The sequence below is a fragment of the Colias croceus genome, chromosome 20 (genome assembly GCF_905220415.1).
Source record: "Colias croceus chromosome 20, ilColCroc2.1".
Classification (NCBI taxonomy): domain Eukaryota; kingdom Metazoa; phylum Arthropoda; class Insecta; order Lepidoptera; family Pieridae; genus Colias; species Colias croceus.
In genome coordinates this window covers 8,269,793-8,292,517 of record NC_059556.1, presented here as the reverse complement: position 1 = coordinate 8,292,517, position 22,725 = coordinate 8,269,793, and the positions used below count along the sequence as shown (strand labels likewise).

Genomic DNA, 22,725 nt, shown 5'->3' with positions numbered 1-22,725 from the left:
ACAATAACCCGAATATACCTGTGACGAACTTACACATACTTTTTAAAGCATGTGACGAATTTACTTTCAATGTATGGAGTTTTAAAAACGTGACGAATTAACTTTGTGGCAAATTTACAATAACCCCTATATGGGTATTATCTGTGACGTGCGACATCAGCACAGCTTAATAACTTTCTTTGCTAATTAAATAGTTTATTGAACAAATTCGTTCGTAATAATTGCAGTGAAACTGACGTCCACCTGGCAGGAAACTCGGGAACACCATAATTAACGGAAAACCAATTAAAACGATACCAATGGAATTTTAACCTTTTATCCCGTAACAATTAAAGATATATCGAACAAATAATTCACGTTCGACAAGCGATCTACCGAATATCCACTAAATTAAGAACGGGAGCCGTGAGATAAAATTAAAACTTAATTAAAACTCCATAAGGAAACGCAAATAAAGAAGTAAAGCCAGGCGTTAAGTATTTTGTCACCTACAGGCTACATCGCGGTCGCTTCGCTTGCTGTTTTTTTGTTCTGTTACCAACTTTTTGTCGTCTTATTCAGCTCTAAATAACATAATTATTTATTTTTCAATTTTGGGACGCAGACTCAGTAATATATCTCCCTACTGGGAGATAAATTTATTGTGACGCTCAAGGAATGCTCAGTAGCAAATAAAATAATCTTAAATAATATGTATCTACTATCTATAAGTAAATAAAAAGCACACGCGATAGAATCAACAAGTAAAAATTGTATTTTAAACAATACCTATTTATTTCAATTTTTCAGAATAATAAAATAGGTAAGTACAATCATGAAATTCTTGTATAGTCACCCATCCTTGAAAAGTATACAAAGTTTAAATTCAATCTATCAATAAAAGTGGGTTAAATTCGAAGGAGTCTGTTACAAACAAACATAAAGGTAAAGATAAGCGTGTTAAGAGGCTGTACCTAGTTAATACGAAGTCAATAATTTATTCAATAGCATGATGAACGGGAACATAGCTCATAAAAATTATGTAAACCAACAATATATTATGAATTGATACCAATGAACAAATGTATGTAGAAACTTCCAAGGAATGCGTTTAAATTAAAATAGCACAAATGTAAATGAATTATAGACAAACTGAAGTGTTATTTGCATAAGTAAATGAATGATAAAATGTATTGTTTAGGATGAATTGCGATTATTTTTCCGTCGACACTATTCGCAGAACCGGTTTTTGCAACTGTCGTGAATATGGTAAATTGCGTTTTGGGACACCGATATTTTTAATATTTATAAGAAAACTAACTTACCGCCCGCGGCTTCGCCCGCTTTGTCTAAAACCTAATAAATTATATAATTAAACCTTCCTCTTGAATCACTCTATCTATTAAAAAAAACCGCATCAAAATCCGTTGCGTAGTTTTAAAGATTTAAGCATACAAAGGGACACAGGGACAGAGAAAGCGACTTTGTTTTATACTATGTAGTGATGATGTAATGGTAGGTATGTATCTTGGTTTATTTGTTATCTTTGTATGTTAGAGTAAACATGCTCTTTGCAACAAAGACTTTACTAGTGTTAAGCATTGAACTGTCTATAAAATTAACTACCCGAAAACAAAAATATCAAAGGATAAAACCCTAAAACCCCTTTGAGGGTGTAAATTTATAATACAATCTTCAATGATAGGTAGATATATTCAATGAAGTAAAAAAATGATTATAGTCTATGATACTTATTAAAATATAATATTCTCAGAATATCTCTCTTTGTTATATTAAATCAAAAACAAAATAATTTTCAACGTAACGTATATAACAGATTTATGTAAGTACCATATTTTCGTAAAACCATGTACTTAAATTATTCAAGAACCATTTATTTGTTTTTACACCATTCAATTTATACCCAATTGTAAAACTATTATTCGTATATTCCGCTTCTCCTTAATAAATAATTGAATGGCACTTTATTGACAATCATATAACGTAAATAATTTTTAACTAAAGATTATAACATAAATATCAAGACGGTTATAAATTGTTTGACGAGCAGTGGATATTGAATAACAATTAAGTTTATTTTATCCATACTAATATTATAAATAGTGTTTGTTTGAACACGCTAATCTCAGGAACTATTAGAAAAATTATTTCAGTGTAAAATAGCCCATTTATCGAGGGAGGCTATAAGGCTACATATCATCACGCTAAGACCAACAGGAGCGGAATACTGGGGGTAAAACCGCGGGGCACAGCTAGTTTATAATAAAAAAATACCTTTGTATTTCTTTCCTTTATTCTTATTCATATATTTTAAAGCAATAACTTTCAAATGTTATTGTTGTGACTTGTGAGACACAGTTGTGCGTTTCAGTTGAAATGTTAAAAAGGCACATAAGGTTATATTACACGTTCTAAATAAAAAATAAATTATTTGATCACCGCACGCGTCACTAAGCGGTCGCATAATAGTTAATATAAAAGCAATATATTTTAATTGTAATTATAAAGTAGACAGATGCGTTTCAGTCGTAAATCTAAAAACCTGTGGTGTATAAAAACATGCTATTTTGTTATACGCTGCATGCTTACGTGACATGTAAACAGTTTGAACATTTTTACTTCGCAGCTAGTCAAAACTTGGACTTCAGATAAATAATTGCTTTATTATAAGCCTCTAATTTTAAGATGTAATATAAATATCACCCAATGGCGGATAAAAATGCAAAAAGCCCGTACATTTATAGTAATCAAGTGCTACGCATGAGCTAGGTTTACCAACTTTTAAACATTTCTTTGTCCTTTTCTATCGTACTACAAATTATATTAACAAATTCATACTTAAAATACTTCATAGAACGTAGAGAGAGAGAGAGAGAGACGTAGAGATGAAGTTGCCTCCTATCCTGCATGAAAATACTTCTAAAATCTAATTTCTTGAAAATCCTAAAAAGTCGAAAGTACAAATTTGAGTACAATTTTAGATCACTTCGAGAAACGTCTAACCGTCCGTATCCATAAATTGGCTGTGCTCATTTAAATGCGATTGTGATCGACGCACCCGCGCACTCCTCGGCTCTCGTGTTAATGAGGATATAGTGTTGTCCCGTGGCTTTGCTCGGTGACATTTATGCTATTACGTGACTGCAGCTTAATGGATATGACCTAGGGTAAGATATAAAATAAAATGAGCATTTGACTATTTTTTAACAAACTTTTTCAACATCATCTTTAGTAATCCATTTTTCAGAGAAAAGCCATTAATGACATATTTTATACATATCAGATTATGATTCTTAAAGCTAGATGAATAGCTTAAAGCTAGCTTGCTAGCCTATGCTCTGGCATAAGGTAGAGTTGTAACTATATTAATTGTTAGTTTAGTTATAAATATAGTAAATAAAAATACCACTACTACTTTTAATTATTATTTAAACAAAGTTTTAAACAAAAGAACATCTACAAATATGACCGGAAATTGCTAGCTGTCTATTTCAATAAAGAGGTATAAAAACAAATAGTCATGCAGACTGCCACAGATGAAAACTAGCTCAGTCAATAAAATCTAACCATCCAATAAAATACAAAGAAAATGAAAAAACAATAACATCAAATACAAAGTAAAAAAGATAAAAAATACAAAGAAAAAGAAAAAGACAGAGGAAAATTGTCAGTCTAGTTGTATGACGCGACGAAACAAAAAGAAAAGCAATTCATAATCATAATTAATTCCACGAAAATGAGAATATTTACAGGCGTAATAATTACGGATTAATGATTCAGTAAGAATTTTATGTATTCCAATTATAGTGTCGTATTGGTAACTAGAACAATTATAGTAGAAAGTAACGGAGAGAAAACATTATAATTATACAATTATGACATTCATTATTATAGAGGATTATAGAGATATCTTTGGTTTGACCTAATTGTTGGGAAACTTTCATTTGACAATAAACAGATGAGCATTTTTATATAATTATTTGTAATGGAAAAAACTAAAGGATACGTGTTTATTGTTATTTTTGATTCACTTCCCGGTAACCGATTGAGTATGTACATTGGATAGCTATGAAACATTATCATGACATAGAGCTGATTTGATGATGGAATCGGAAGGTGGCCATAGGAACTCAGTAATATATTGACTCAACTTTATCGAATATGGGCTCGTTTAATTCGTGTTGAAAAATACACTAAAAAGTATTAAATAAAAACTGCGTTAAAAACAACCGACTTCAAGAACGCAAAAGTAAAAAATAAAATAGATTTGATATTATTAATTACTACATATATTATTTAGATGTGCCATTTACTAAAAAGGATTGATGTCGGTCGACTTCAAACCTTTTTAGTAAATAGCATTTATTTTTTACTTTTGCGTTTTTGAAGTCGGTTGCTTTTAACGCAGTTTTTATTATTAAAAGTGATTGAAAAATATAGATACCTTTGGTAGAACATGATTTACTATTACCAAAATTACTCTTCACACTCACTTAGGTTTTATCCAACACCTCCAGGATTGAAGGGGAAATACACGATTTTACATACATATTTTTGACACTTAATTTTCTTGAACTTAAATTGATAAAGCTACTACAAAGCTCAACCAACTCATGTAAAAACGTAATTACATATAAATATTGATTTATCGACGTCAAAATTCCACCTGCCTCATTGGTGACAACAGTCACGTCTTAATTAGATAATAGTAGTTAAAGGCAATAATTACTTGATCAATTGCTATACCCTACACTTACACGGGAATTTATACTATGTGGCTTTCAATATTATGCGACGTTTAAGACTATTTTATTTAATGGGTGAGTTTTGATAAATTTGTTTATGTCGTGTTATTGGATATTTTAAATGGTATTTATATTTGTGTCTATTTTCAGCAATAGCATAGAATAATTAATTGTAGCTTGCTAAATAGTGTAAACTTCAAGTGTAGTTTGATATTCAAAGTCCTATGAGAAACAATTATCTATTGAAAACTTCCTATGAATAAATAGAAATTATTATTTACCGTAAAATCGTCTCCTATATGGTGCTCAATGTTACCTACACTTTAAAATAATTTATTTATTCATGCACATTACATAAGTAGATACAATACCGAATTATTTCGACGTAGTAGGTATGTATCTTCAGTAAGGGTGCGGTATTTCCCCATTTTGCTATTGACCCCATTTTAAAAGGAGCAAACTAGGCACTAGTGTAAGAATTAAATACTTTATGGTTACTACTGTTAATACAGAAGAAGTGTAGATAACTTCGCTAGTGTGTGATCATCAGTGTATGGAATTGCAACTCCGAAATAGCTAAACCGGTTTTCATAGGATTATTTTTTTACAAACATCGTGTTAAAAGATTTTTCAGTCAATAGTTGTTGCAATACTTTCTTTACCATCCCCTTTCGATTATTTAATAAAATTCGATTCTTTTGATTCCAGAAATGTTATAATTAAGAACGCGACTAAAGTCAAATCACCAATCAACATTTAGTTGATACGTGTTATATTCAAGACCAAATATAAAAAATAAAATATATGTAAAACTTGATAATATTTTCGATTATCCTGATTGATCAAAAACATAAAATATTGAAATTGACTCGATAGAAATAATTCACGAAGTTACCTCTAAATTTCACACTTTGACGTTTTTTACTTGACATGGTTATGCCTATTATGTTATTTTTTTCATAAACAATTATATTGAAACATTTGTGAGAACTTTGTTATACCACTTTTGTCTAATTACTTTTAGTTTTGATTTAATCACGATAAAACACTTTTGGCGCTTACTATATTTTTAATTACGCAAGAAATCATCTTGCATCGCACGTTCTAGGAGCTTCAAACATAATTCTATTTCATACATCAGACGCTATCGCTCCGTTGAGACGAGTAGACCATGCTTAAATTGCTGTGCCGCGCGCCGATTTTTTAATAATATTGTTTCAATATTGTTTTTTTGAAAATGGTAAACAACAAAAGAACATTGAAACTTCAGAAACGAGAACTAAAAGAGATTCATATTTAAATGATATCTAACTAATTTTCGAAGATAAGTATAGTATTGTAATCATATTAATAAATACCTAATTATTATTTATAATAAATAATAATAATTATTATTTAATAATATGTATTAATAAAAAAATACGACTTTCGATTCATTTCAGAAACTTTATGCAGGTGAGTTTAGATATTACATAAATATGTAATATCTAATCACACTCACACGAATTTATGCAAATGCATAAATTCGTTTCCGTGGGCTGAGTATTGACGCGACGATCTTAGGTATACAAACATATATATAGGTATATATTATATGGATACAAATATTTCATTCATAGTGTTACATCAATAAAATCAAGAAAGATTTATATGTACCTAGTATATTTTTTTATTTATTACTTATTACCATTACTACTATGATTACCTACTACCTATTTGTAGATTCCTATGGTTGTTCCAGTAAATAACGTAAATAGGTTGTGAATAGTAGATATATATAATATAATATATTCACAATCTGTATTATAATAATCACTGGTGCAGTGAACTCCCATAAATAATTATAATCCATACTATAATATTATAAATGCGAAAGTAACTCTGTCTGTCTGTCTGTTACTCAATCACGCCTAAACTACTGAACCAATTTGCATGAAATTTGGTATGGAGATATTTTGATACCCGAGAAAGGACATAGGCTACCTTTTATTGCGAAATACATATGTACCACGGGCGAAGCCGGGGCGGACCTCTAGTAAATTATAAAGTTATACCTGCTCATTATTTGAAATCTATCGTAAAATTAAATAAAATAAGTAACTTTACTTGTCTAAATATTTGTATATATAAAAATGAAACCCGTTTCGCGTTGTCACGGTATCACGTGTGAACGGCCGAACCGATTTCGATAATTCTTTTTTTATTGTATCCCTTGAAGGATGAAGGATGGTTCTCATGTAAAGAAAACGTAAATATGTACGGGCGAAGCCGGGGCGGACCGCTAGTTACAAATAAAATACATATATATCATTCATAAGTAACACGCGAAACGGAGCGCTCTCGATTGCGCTCATATGAAACAACATTCAGTACAATGCCTACATACGAAATCCAATAAGAGAAATTTCGCGACAGTCCTGCGCGTGAATCAAAAGATGGAATATCCATTTTTGGAGCGCCGGTTTCAAGCGACGACCGACGGTGATAGCAGCAATTGCGCGCGACGCGACGGCGACCTTGCCACTCCTATATTATAAACAAACACTATGAATAGGGTTGCCAACTTTTTTTACAAGAAATAAAGTACGTATATTCATTATTCAGGTCTCTCTCTCTCTCTTGTCGGTCCCTCATGTCTGAGGATCGTGGTCAGCATCAGGGTTGCATCTGGAGCGGATGATTTGCCTCCACCGGTCTCTGTCCATGGCGTCTCTTACGACCGTGTAAAAAAAAATATTAAACAGTATTTATTGTAGTGTGTGCCCTCTGACTAAATAAAAAAAAATTGTGAGCGTCTAAATGTAACACATTATATCTGTCTATATTATGTGTCTGCACTTTGATGCTGAAAACAGTCTTTTGTATAAATACTTTTTATTTGTTAAACAGTAAAAAGTATAATTTAGTGAAAAACAGTAGAATACTGTTTGGCAACCCTAAGTATGAATACACTCGCGAATGCAAATTCGGGGATTTTCTAATTTTGCTAAATTTTTGCGTTTGTAGTAGTGTATGGTCAGCAAATAAAAAAAAACAACATTTTATTTTTAGTTTTTATTATATATACAGGGTTACTTGTAAAACACCAGCAACCTCGCAGGACAAGATACCTTACATCATAAGTTGTTAGATTTTATTTTCATAAAAAAATAAATGTTCATTTCATTTTCCGTTTGAATATTATAAACTCTACGCGCATCACAAAAATTACGTAAACAAGAAGCGAACGGGAGGGGAAAGGGGGCGTCGCGTCGCGGTTGTCCTTTCGATGATGAGTAGAACATAGACTTACAAACGTTAGGAGAGTACAATAAAAGCTTAAAAAATCATTTAAAAATAATTTATTTCGTTATGCCAACAGCCAAAAGTCGTAGAACAAATGTTACTTATGATGTTAGCTATCTTGTCCTGCGAGGTTGCCGGTGTTTTACAAATAACCCTGTATATGGGATTTTAAATTAAACTATATGTGTTTCTCCTCTGAAAAAGATGAAACTTTATTTTAATATTTGCACATTTAACAAACGTATAACTTTTACATTAACAATTAACAATATAAAGTTACAACACTTACACACAAATTAAACACTTCAACAAATATTATAACAATAATAACAAATAATAACAACAATCAACAAATACAAAATTTAACAATTACGTAATAATTATAACTTTTGAATGAAATGTGTGCTTTATGTTCTAACGGTACCAAGCGACTCACGGACTGCACGTGGTACCTGCGGACAGCGTAAACTGGTTTATATGGTTTATTCTGGTTTTGTGCGTGTTTCCACTTTCAACTATCAAGTGACGATTTATTTATTTGTTTTGTTTCGCAATTATTATGGTCAAATATTAATAACGAAACAAATTATTATGGACACGATATTTTATTGTTTCACGGTAGTCGTTTTGTCGTTTGCTCAAGAACGTGAAATTGAATGATAATTATTTTTTTTTTATAAAGTCAAAACCATTTTCTTTCAAATAAAAACTTGTTTTTATTGAAAACAAAAATCAGAGTGTTGCTAGGAATAAGTATAAAATTAAATAATAATGTAAGGATATCGAAACATTTTTGTATAGGCCTGAACGTTATAGTGGAAACGCGCTCTAAGATCTGAGTAATATACATGTCGTGGTCATATCGTAGATTTGATCATTTCATGATATGACTGGCCATTTCACGAAATGGTCGCATATCGTGAAATGGCCAACATAGTTTGATCAGATCGTTAAATCGTCAACGTTTCACGATTTGGTCATCCACATTTGGCCAGATCGTATAAAATATAAAGAGTCCATAAAATATTAAAAAAATTCAGAATAACTATATTCTAAAAACTTGTTTAATGTCATTTAAGTTAGTGCCGCGGCAGCGGCCGGCAAATGCCAGAAGCGAATCGTTTTTGCAATAGAAAACAGTTTGGTTAGGTTAGGTTAGACTTTGATAAACAACGCACGAGCCGAGCGAGCAAAGCGAGCGTGCCGCGGCAGCGGCCGGCGAGTGCCAGAAGCGGATCGCTTTTTAAAAAACAAACAATTATAATAATATAGTAGTAGTTTCTTAAATTATTTTATTTAAGTCGCATTTTTTCTTAAATACATATAAGATATCCACATTTTCCATAGTACTCGTACCTCTTCGTCGTAAATTCTTTGCTATGACTTTCTTCATAATATTGTTCTTAAACGAATTATGAAGTTTTTAACTGCGAATAATTTAATTTTCGCCAGCGGCCGCCATCTTATCACATAAACACAGAGCTTGCAGCGCCTCTACCAACGATTAATGTAACTATTTTACGATATGATCAAATAATTTTGATCATTTCATGAAAAAACCGTGCGTTAATTGGCCATATCGTGAAACGATTTCTTATCATTGATCTGCCCAAACCACATCATGATGTGGCCAAACTAAATTGGCCATTTCACGATATGCGACCATTTCGTGAAATGGCCACTCATATCATGAAATGATCAAATCTACGATATGACCACGACATACACACCACTAGATATGCAAATATTTCTCCAAGCTAATTTACCTTGTACTAATATTATACTAATATTGTACTAATATTGTAAATGTGAAAGTAACTCTCAATCACGCCTACTGAACCAATTTGCATAAAATTTGGTATAGAGATATTTTGATACCCGAGAATGGACATAGGATAGGTGTTATCCCGGAAATCCCACGGGAACGGGAATTATGCGGGTTTTTCTTTGACTGCGCGGGCGATGCCGCGGGCGGAAAGCTAGTATATAATAAATATAATATAAAGTATAAACACAACAATTTAACATTCATTCAAATCATACAAACAAACAGACATAAACAAACAGACAGAATTTTTTACGGATTCGTGCTCTATACTGTTTCCCTAATATCGTTTTTAGGGTTCCGTAGCCAAAATGGCAAAAACGGAACCCTTATAGTTTCGTCATGTCCGTCTGTCCGTCTGTCCGTCTGTCCGTCTGTCCGTCTGTCACAGCCGATTTACTCGGAAACTATAAGTACTACAGTGATGAAATTTGATGGGAATATGTGTTGTATGAACCGCTACAAAAATATGACACTAAATAGTAAAAAAAAGAATTGGGGGTGGGGCCCCCCATACATGTAACTGAGGGATGAAATTTTTTTTTTCGATGTACATACCCGTGTGGGGTATCAATGGAAAGGTCTTTTAAAATGATATAAAGTTTTCTAAAAAACATTTTTCTTAAAGTGAACGGTTTTTGAGATATCAGCTCTCAAAGTCGTAAAAAGTATGTCCCCCCCCCCTCTATTTTTATAACTACGGGGTATAAAATTCTAAAAAAAATAGAGGTGATGCATGCTAATTAACTCTTTCAACGATTTTTGGTTTGATCAAAGTATCTCTTATAGTTTTTGAGATAGGTTGATTTAACTGTAATTTTGGTTAAGTTATTGTGCTTACACTGAAAACGATGGCTGAACCTTATAAGATAGATCAAAAAATATACTACAGTATTGTACACCTTTAAAAATCCGCGATGATATAAAATCTTTATAATGTAGGTACTTTTTACGAGAAATATTAGCTTATTCAAGCAATACGCCATTAATATTAATATTCATACATAAAAGTACAAGGCAAAATATCGGGAGAGTTTAGGCTCCATTCACCAGGTGTATAAATTGACATAATAAGTTTATTATATTTGCTGCTACGGAACCCTTTGTGCGCGAGCCCGACTCGCACTTGGCCGGTTTTTTTGAATATATTACATACGTATACACTTTTTTTACTGTTTTATTATATACGTATAGATTATCATCAATAATTATAAATAAAAATTAAAAAATAATAATAAATTATCATATTACATAATTTGCCATGATTTCAACTTCACTGTATACTAACTACCGAAAATACGCGTTGAACGCGCGAAGAATATTGTGTTTAATTTAGCGTCCGATGAACTTTACGTAAGTACGGTGAGCCGTGTATGATGGAAGAATGATTGCGCGCGGCATGGCGCGCTAGGGCGGGGCCCATAACTTTAGAAATTCTCTGGCTTTATGCCCACTCTTAAACCGCTAAGCGCAGATTGTTCCACTTTCTAGTCCAGACACTGTATTTTATTGTATAGTGTAATTTTTCAATGTTTTCAAGAGAAAATGCGAGATTATATCTATCTGAGTTAGTATGGTGTTACGGTGGATGCTTGCACTAATTCTGTTACTTGATATTTGCAACGATTTAATATGACTTTGTATATGATTAAAGGTAATCTTTTGATAAATATTAATTAATATGCATGTATGTACTTATTTTTTGTAGGTTCTTGAAAACATGTCTTATAAGACGTTACCTAAATATTGTAGTAGACACTAGAGAGTAGAGAGTTGTTCTACAGATATTTTTGGTATAACTTGAGACTTTAAAAAAACTAAATAAATTATCAATTTTAAGGGTATTTTATTTAACGAGTGTGATATGATACTTTAATTAATTAAATAAGCTATGTTCTATCGTTATATATTAACGTCGTAAAAAGTTGGAATAAGTTGCGTTTAAAAGCTCGTAAAGTCCTTAATTTTTCAATATACACTCCTTTTTCTATTACTGTCACAAAACGGTCAATTGTGAATTTCATTTTGCTCATGTAATTTTTCAAAGTACTTATTGTCTTTACTCTTTACCATGTATAGTGTATACACAGTTAAGGCACAGTTCTAGTACTAGATTTAAAAGTAATTTAGAAAGTCCATAATTTAAGTTTAAAGGAAAAACTGACAGGAGGGTAATGTCACAGGTAATGTTTTAAAATGGCTCCGTAAAAAAGTCACACACAAACACGATATTAATTTTTCAAAGCGGTGTGGTTTTCATTGTGATTACCATAAACTCATTATATTCAATGTGTCACATAAATTATTTTAATATTTCGTAATAAAATATTATCTGTATTACCCCTCGTATAACGAGGTCATATTTTCCGTGAAATTAAATATTTATATTAGGTTAATAGAATGTTTGACACGCCATTTTGGTGTTCTCTTTGAGTCATAATAATTATGTATTTGTTCCTGGCTTTTCTCTTATTTGGAAGTATTAAGAAAATACTTATTAATTAAGCTACAATTGATAATATAATGGAAGGAATGATGTTACGGCAAAAATAATTTACAATTTACATGATTCATAGTTTCTACAATATAGGCACAATTTATAGGTAGGTAGTGGTATGGTTTGTCTGTTGGTTTGGTAAGTAATTTGTAAAATTGGGAATTTATTCTATATCTTTCAATTATTCTTTGAAATAATGAAACTCGCAAACCAGTTTATTTATGGTATATTTAGATAATTATTTATGTCAGCGAAACAAAACCCAAACAAGCTTCAACAAAATATTTACGAAAATATTGTTCACAATTTGGTTATCATAAAATTTTCCAAGGAGACTCCATAGTCAGGGAAATATCTGGAGTTGTTAATACCTTCTTCATAAATGCTACTGGTATACATTTATTGATTATTAATATTATAATCATTAATAACCTGCTATAATAGCTACGTGCTGTTTAATTCTAAATCAATTAATATCCGAAATATGTCCTATGATCGTAAATGTATCATCATAAAAATAATATAAAACAGCATAATAGTTCTAGCGCAGTGTCATAATTTATAATCATTACAAAAGTATATTCAAATTCTACCCACTTTGTAATAAACTTGAACACGTGCAAATCGCTTTAATTTAAAAGTAAACCAACACAAAGCGTACCATCAGCTCCATATAAATATTTTCACTTTCAACAAGCGAGTTGGGTCACTGCCGAAATTCTGTCACGCAATAGCGCCATTAAGGGTTGTTTCACCCCTCACCCCCGCAAGGAGTCGGCGAATTTCACAAACTACCCTCCGTAATTTAAGGGATACCTACACCCCAGTGGGGTTACTTTTTTACGCGCCTTATTGGCTGAGTCTTTCAAAGAATTTTACGATATGCAGTTTTATTGGTGTTATTATTTATAATAGACATACCCTTTATGATAATCAATCAACTTACAGTTTATGAGTCAGGCCGAATGTCAAATAACGTATAGAATATAAAACGATCGAAATGCAATGAATCATAAAGACAATCAATTTTCTTGTTATATTTACCGATCACAATAAACGCTTTCTTTTATTTGCTTGAAATAATCCGGTAATAATTTATAAGTATATAAGCAGACACAAACATTGGATTTTAACAAAATTAGCCTCTATATACAAACTTTGTGAGAGAAACACGAGAAACATAATAAAAATAAGATAATCCTACAAATATTATAAATGCGAAACTTTGTGAGGCTGTGTGTGTGTGTGTGTGTGTGTTTGTTACTCTTTCACGCAAATACTACTGAACAGATTACAATGAAATTTAGCACACACATAGAGGGTAACTTTGATTAACACATAGGATAGGTTTCATCCCGGAAATCCCACGGGAACGGGAACTATGCGGGTTTTTCTTTAAAAACGTGGGCGAAGCCGCGGGCGGAAAGCTAGTATCTACATAAAGTAAAAAATTATGGACTACCTAAATGTAAATATATCATAATATAAATATCACAAACACTACTTAACTGTACTGGAAAATAGAAAATGTCTTCAAATAATTTCCTTCTCATTTTCGTTAACAAAGGGTACATACTACATAATTTATAACAAATTTAAAAAGGCTATACACAAGTTTGAGCAACAAAAGGCTTATATTTTATAAGCGAGCCGTGGGCGGCCGCCCGCCCGCCCAGGCTTGTATATAGGGGGTGTTGCGAAAGCCTTATTATCTGATAGGTTTAAATTTGGACGACCGGCTGTATAAATACAATCCAGTTGTTTCGTTTTAAATTAATTATTGTGAGTCAGTGCTAAAGGAATGATAAAAGTTATTGCCTATGGGGTTTTATAAACTATGAAATAAAATTTATAATTATGTTCATCTACTTTGTTATTATTGAGATTATTTGATATATTGAATATTATTTAGAATACACAAAGATATCAGAAAATACACAAACCTCTCTAATTCATAATTACATTGAATACTCACTATCGTAAAAATTCTAATATGGCTTGAAAGTTTTATTCATAAAATGATATCTCAGAAATTATGGACTAAATGTATACTAATACATATTATAAAGTTGAAGAGTTTGTTTGTTTGAACGCACTAATCTCAGGAACTACTAAACCGATTTGAAAATTCATTCGGTGTTAGATAGCCCATTTATCGAGGAAGGCAGGCTATTATATTATCATCACGCTTAGACTAACAGGAGCGGAGCCAAGCTGGTGAAACCGCGAAGCGTAGCTAATTATATCATATATACTAGCTGCGTCCCGCGGTTTTACCCGCAGTTCCTGAGATTAGCGCGTTGATACAAACAAACAAACTCTTCATATTTATAATATTAGTATAGATTATAGTGTTTCGCCAACAACACACCCTGTATAAATAGTCAATAAACGGCATATAGCATGCGCTAAGTTTACGAGCTGTTTTACTCGTTAAGCATTCAAGCTGTTAAGTTTAAGCGATTATAAACCTTTAATCACTTAAGCTTCGGTCGCATTAGTGCAACTTGACTTTGTACGTGTCTCAAATTTAACTTTTTGTTCAATGTTCCAAATTCATAACATATTATGTAGGTATTTATGTGTATTGTGTTTATTTATGGAACATAAATATCGATTTGAAGTTAAAAATAGAAGATATAATAGTAAATCTCTAATATATTGGCAAGATATTTCTATTTATTTTTGTAATCAGGTTATCTTAACAAAAGAGAATTCACTAAAAACTACTAATATTATAAATGCGAAAGTTTGTGAGGATGTGTGTGTTTGTTACTCTTTTACGCAAATACAACTGAACCGATTACAATTAAATTTAGCACACATATAGAGGGTAACTTGGATTAACACACAGGATAGGTTTTATCCCGGAAACAGGAACTATGCCAGTTTTCTTTGAAAATGCGGGCGAAGCCGCGGGCGGAAATCTAGTAAAGTGACATGATATTGCGTGATCGGTGATACTAATTGTAAAATATTTTTTATACTCTATATTAAGTACCTTATACCTACAATATAAGGAATTTAAAGTTTTGCAGAAGTGTTATATCTGTCTTTGTTTAATTTACTAATTTGTTTTAAATTTCCATGTACAAATAATTTTAACAGTCAACTTTCAAATTGCTGCAAATGAAATGCTTTTCATTTTCGTTAGCTTGAAAATAATATTTGCTTGTCATTCATCGTTGAAATAAAAACTAAAGCCCACACTTTAATTTAATAAACGACGTAACCTAAATAAAACATTAAACAATTTTCGCCATTATAAAAAGTATATTAAAGGCGAAGTTAGCGTGAGTCAGCGAATGGATGGTATAATTGATCTGATAAGGGGTGAAACACCTTTATAGTTGATTTTTTATATTTTTAATGATTATAATGTTTTGTTTATTTATTTCATTATTCGTTTCGTTGCCATGGTAGCAATTAAAATGAGTCCACCGTAAATCTTGATATACATCTACAAGTTAAAAGTTAATAATATTTTAATTTATTTCATTCATATTCTATTAATAATTATTGGTATGTTGAATATTTGCACATTTTTATTCGGACTTTAATTATAGGATACTAAAAGTACTTAATTGCGTTTTTGACTTTTGTCTTGAAAACCGACATTTGTTATAAATAATAATTATATATTTATTGCTGATAATGCTAAAATAAATAATATCTAAGGATGTTTCGATTTTTTTTTAATAAAGTTGTTTTATAAAATGGAAGAAAGCTTTGCTCGTTAAAAAGACTGGTATTGATATTTTTCCTTTAAAGGTGTAATAAACTAAACGTTCAATTTAGAGCTTTTCCCAGAACACAAAATTGGAAATCTAAAACTGGTTAACGCAGCTTTCCAATTGCAATTTTCTTATTGTTAACCTTTTTTTCTTGTCACTTGCTCAAATACAATAATATTAAAGAAAGTTTTCAGACAAACAGCAAATCTTAACATCCACTCTGACAAAGCCATGCTAATAGATAATAATTAAAACACACTTGTTTACCTACGAGTTGTCACATTACAATAATTTCAAATCTTTAAGTACCTTTAAATTTATCCATCATTACTACCTCTTAACAAAACCTGAATTGCATTTTCGTGAACAACCTCTTGTAACAAATTAGTCGATTTCCCTGGCCAGTGTTTTATGGAAAACAATAATCTCAGATAAGGGACGGTAATCCATCATAGTGGTGGCAATTGTTTTTGCTTGAGCGAACTTGATTAAATACTCCGATATGGCAACCCGGCTGGTTTAAAGTGGACCACGAGTTTCGGTTTTTCGATGGGGATTAGTGACAGTTTGTTAAGTCGGATTATAGTTACTGAGTTATGACGTATGCATAAAATGGAAGTGTATTTTTTTGGTAAAATCTTGAATTTCAAACATTCTTAGTAGTAAACACTATACTTAGTAGTAACCATACATACTTTCAAATTTCAATACTTTTATACCAGATGGTTTTCCACATAATATTTATCCTTTTAGGTTCTTGCCATGTTCTTAAGATCAGTAGGTATTTGAAGCTTTTATCCTATAGAAGTTACCAGTTACTATATATATACAACATTTCTACTCAATTTGTTTCCCACATAGTTTTTGGTTTTCTTCGAAATCAATGTGTGTATAAGCTTTGTAAGCTTATTTTTTGAGCTTTTTCCCTAAAGACAACGTGTTCTAAAGTTTAAATGGTTTCTATAGGTTGTATATTACTATATACATTACTACTTATTAGTAGTAAGTATGTTTTACTCGTAGAATATACCAACAACATTTTTACATTTCTATTCTTTGTTTTCCACACATGTAAGAGTATGTCATTCTTTTAGGCTTTTTCCTACAGTCAAAGTGTACTAAACTTTATTTGAAGTCAATAAAGAATAACTTATTTATGCTATGTTCTAAATCAGTTATTTACTTTACCTTCTATGTACATTTCTCCATTCCTCATATACATAGCATAATATGACGCAACATAGTTCGAACAGGGTTGGCATCAATAAATCGTAGTAAGGCGAATTAACATCAGATCGATAGAGTTCCTTCCGGCAGTGCTGAGCGGAGGCAGGCACGGGGTATTATATATGTATTTTGTTTGGATATGGATTATATGGATTTATTGGTGGAATTTTTTATGGTTGAGTCGGTTATGAGTTCATTTAATGTACATATAGATAATCTACTGTAGTTTACATAAAGCAGCAAAAAATAATCTGATTTATTTGAAAACACCTATGAGTTGCGTTAGTTTTTATCTAACTAGATTTCCGCCCGCGGCTTCGCCCGCGTTTGCAAAGGAAAACCCGCATAGTTCCCGTTCCCGTGGGATTTCCGGGATAAAAACTATCCTATGTGTTAATCCAAGTTACCCTCTATAAGTGTGCTAAATTTCATTGTAATCGGTTCAGTAGTTTTTACGTGAAAGAGTAACAAACATCCATACATCCATACATCCATTCAAACTTTCGCATTTATAATATTAGTAGGATTCTCTGAAGTGTGATTTCATTTTTCTAGCATAACGTAGGTAGATATCTAATTTACAGTATTCAATATTTTCAATTAATATCTTTTTGGTTTCCATCGGGATTTTAAATTTTAATTTAGTTTATGTCGCATGTAACGCGACTAGAGAAATAATTATTGAGATTTATTTAACATTAATTTTTAATTACGGTTACAATTTTAGTGGAATGAAATGTTTAAAATTTAAATACTTTTACAATATTATAAAACGATAACACTGAAAACAAATTATTCAATATTTTCTTATTATTATTCCAGATAAAGAAATCCTTTCAACACATACGCCGTAAGACCGCAATCCAAAATACATAACCTAATTACCACAATTACACGTACTCGTCTCACTCATAAACAATCACAATAATCGGAATAAACGGTAAACCTTCTGAGAATCGAGTTATTTACAATCAGGCTACCGAGATATCGAATTTAAATATTTCACAAAATCTCAACTATCGAGATCCCGTGGCGTCGCGGCGAAATCTTTACGGCTGCTCTCGGTCTTGTAATCGATGCCTCAACAATCGATTTAATTAGAATTATCGATATTTTTATGTACAGTCGTGTGGGGAATGTGTTATGAACAAAAGCGTGAAGCAAGTGATTGTTATAAAGGAAATATATCAGAGGGCTGATACAGATTTTAAATTTAAATAGATTGAAACAATATTCTTTATTTATGTTGTGTGACGTAGTTATTGATTGATGGTCAAATTATGCAGGTAATGAATCAGAATAATGTTGATCATGAAGTAAAGAACCTCATGCATGACCGGTATTATTGAATCATAATATAGTAGAAGTTCGCACACAAATAAAATTAAGAAGTTTTTAAAAGCCAAAAAAAAATCCCCTTATTTCACATTAGAACGTGGTTACACTTACATTGTTTAACGGCTTGTAAAACCACATCTCGACTCGCCAGTACCACGTTCATCAGCGACTTTTCGACGAGTAGCCCCCCACTGCTTTTTATATTCGAATTTCGATATAAAATTATAAAGAGGCTTAATAACTCACTCTGTGATATACGATGGTAGCGGACATATGCAAAGTAGGGGTAAGATTTACGCGACCAATTACCAGCTTCGATTGTACGTTCTGGATTAAATGCCTAATGCTTTTATAAGTTTGGTATGGTTATTAGGTTACGATTTTGTTATTACGCATATTTTAGATAATTATAGCTGTTGCTTGGCACAAACGTAGCGGGAGTATAGATATTTAGAAATCGATCAAGTAGTTTTTGATTTAATACGTTACATAAAAAAGAGCGTGTATGCCGAGCACACGTGTCATAAGTGAAACTTCTTTGGCAAGATTCAGAGATACCAAATTTTCGCCTCCACCTTTCTTCTTCAGGTATAAATTTGTGATTTACTAATACATTTTCATCAACCACCAAATCAAGTTAAATACAACTAAACATAATTCACAAACATTTCCAATTAGACAAAACAAACGTGACTCAGTATCAGATGCGAAGATAAGGAAATCTAATCACTCGCGAACTGCTGTATCGATTTCGAAACGAGTCGAGTTCTCGAATATTATTAATACATACAGCCTATAATAAAATTGCCTGACAGCGTTAAATATGTGCGGTAGTCCACATTAATTTATAAGTAATCGAATATCGGTATGCGTTCTGCGTTCAGTGAATAAATTAGATCAGTTTATTTTAATTTGATTTTCTTTTAAGGGATTGGAAAGGATTTTATAATATTCTGCTCTAGGTCCAGTATTTCTGTTCTTCTACATAATGATTGGTTGTGAATGATTGATTTATAATTCGTCCGAAAATCGGTGATTTGATATAGATCGGTGGTTTATGCGTAACGTTACGGTAACGTTGTAACAGTTATGCATAAACATTAAACAATAATTGATAATTATTGAAAAATACAATCTGAAAATCTGAATAGGTACTCTGCAGTGATAAGGCCGCGCCGCCCCGTTACACATTAAAACTGTAACTTTGTGATTTATTATTTACTTTTATATTTTATAAAAATAATGTGTGTAATGAAGTGTCAAATATAATAAATAATAATAAAATACATACATATTCCCAGTTGACCTACTGTTTTAATAAACACAATTAAATGAAGAATTTAGTTTCAAGTAGGTACAATACCTACACTAATAATATTTACCTCCCATAAGAAATAATAATATTAATATAATCGTTCAATTATTTATACTCTCTCGACAAACGTACCTTTTTCTTATTATTATTTAGCTGCAAAACTCTGTCGGCATTGTTTTAAATTTCCAATACTTAAAGGACATTACTACTAATACTACAACGTACCTTGAAAATAGCTCTTCGTCCGCAGGTAACTAACAGATAGCCGCAGTATAGACAAGCGGTCCAGTTTGCTAAGTATGTTCTGCTCGAAGGGGAGTAGCGAAGCGAGCGTGTCGAGTTCCGCGTTGAGACGCTCCCGGTGACGCTTGCTGGGGTTGCTCTTGGTGACGCCGTCTTTCGATGGTGGTTTGATGCTGGAAGAAAGATTATAAAACAATAATTATAATTATTATAAAAAAAAACCTAAGGCAAATTTATGTAGCCTATGTAACACAATTCTGATAATTAAAAGGTCACGACTCACGCCTCAATGAGATGGCCTTGTAATTCAAAATCCGTTCAGCGGTTTGGGCTGTAGAGCGTGCCAAAGACATAGGTAACACTCTAAAGACATTACTTCTTTCGTAGTCGGGTAAAAATCACAGTAAATACGATTAAATACTCTAAATGGGTAAATATTATGAGGGGCGACTTTCCTACAAGTTCCTAACCGTCCGCGGTCCGATAAAGAATAGGTATTGTAAAATATCAGCAATAAGATTTTTTTTTTGAATGAAAGCTGAATTTTCAATCTTTGACGTTTAAAAATTATGTTTATTAGGAAAAACTTTCAGAAATATTACTATTGCATGTATTACAAAAGGCTCTTGTTCAAATATTAACATATTCAAACAACTATATTAAATGCAACAAGGCAACGCAGCGGTGATCTATTTTAATTAACATTAGTTAGCGTTAAATTACAGTTTAAATATACAAAAGGTATTTGTTTTTGTTAATTTGTGTTCACATCTCGCTCGCATAGGTAAGCACGAATTAGTATCGGACAGAGGTGCTGTGGAGTCGTTGTTAGTTTGATTTTATGGCCATTTATATAGATGAGTATTTTTACGTATAAAAGTGTGTGGTGTTCATTAAAACAATATTTAGCAGTCGCGCTCAAGTTTTTGTTTGATTTTTTTATTGAAATGTTAAAAATACATTGTTGTGCACTATCGTCTGTGAAAAGAATGTTGTTACATTTTTTTTAATCAATTATTATAATTCAATGCAATTTTTAATATCTTGAACTCATTATACGACCAGTTATTTCTCTTATAGATACTTTTACTATACTTACTATGTCACGTGATTATAATATTATTCAAGCGCTAAGTAGCTCCACACATTTCTATGTTCGAAATTGCTGCATACATTTGGGCATTACCATGGACCCAATAAATATCTAGAGGACTTATCATAGCCATAGAAAACAGCGTAATTCGTTTCTCAGTTCCCAATTTAGTCGATAGATGTCACTCGCAGTATCATTTGGCATTTTTTTATAATTGAATGGTTCTTGTCTCAACTAGATGTCGCTTCTAAAAAAAATCAATGTGCCAAATAGTATCTTGACGTAAAATATAATACGCAAAAAACGTAAACTATAACGTTAAATATAAAACGTAAAATATTATAAAGGCAAGAGGCGGCTCGTGACAAAATTGTACGGGTGTTCAATTATTGAACTAAAACAAAGAAAATACAGTAGCGTAGTAAATTCATAACAAAAAAAATGAGCACCACATTATAAATGTCCATTTAAACACTAAAAATTATAAAGTACAGGCCATTTCAAAACGAATTCAATGATCATCAATTAATAATTAGAAAATCCCCGAATTTGCTTTCGCGAGCGTATTTTTATTGTTTGTTTATAATATAGGAGTGGCAACTGGCAACGTCGCGCGCTTGTCGCGCGCAATTGCTGCTGTCATGCGATGCGGCAACATCGCGGTTTCGCGCAGGACCTCCGCAGGACTGTCGCAAAATTTCTCTTTCACTCTTATTGGATTCCGTATTTAGGCATTTGATATTCGATTGGAGTTTAGGTATACGATAAATTTAATTTTAAATTAAAGATATATTAATTGTTAAATGAATGAGCACAAGTTTATTATAATAATTATTTATGAGAGTTCACTGCCCTAGCGCTCCTTAGGATGAACCGCCTATTTTTTCAGTTTTCACTTCGATCATCGCTGTTCGAGAGTGACTTCGTGACCACCATCATGGACCACGCTGCTATGAACTGTTTTTATCTAAGAATTACTCGAACAATTAGAGCATAAATTTCAACGTAAGACGTATAAGTGTCTGTAGCTGTATTGACTCAGTCTCGTACTTATAAACTGATGGACGCTGGTTCAAATCATCGCCGTACATCTAGATTTTTTTTCTTTTCCCGTATTTTTTGCTCATATAAATATGTAATACTGTTTACAAGGGAATAATTAAGAAGAAAAAAGATATAGACATTTTTTTTTAACAAAAAATAAAGAATATATATACACTACTCTGATCACTATGTCGAATGTTTGTAGTGGGTGTCGAAACCTTATTAAAGGTACTCACTTCCTTAGATGCTCCCTATGTTCTTTAGCGTATGACTTGCAGTGCGCTGGAACCAACGATAAGAGATTTTATGCCATGTTACCTGAAAAGAAGTCTTCTTGGAAATGTCCAGCATGTCTTAGCCAGCGACCCAAACTTGATAA

General features: G+C 31.9%; 1 protein-coding gene across 1 annotated transcript in view; it reads right to left on the bottom strand.

Moving 5' to 3' along the window:
* The window catches only part of LOC123700635 (aryl hydrocarbon receptor), a 104,103-nt gene that overhangs the window by 32,906 nt on the left and 48,472 nt on the right, over positions 1-22,725 (bottom strand). The window contains exon 2 of the mRNA XM_045647878.1: positions 20,192-20,382. The gene's annotated coding sequence lies outside the window, so the exon portion shown is untranslated. The remainder of the gene's footprint in view (positions 1-20,191; positions 20,383-22,725) is intronic.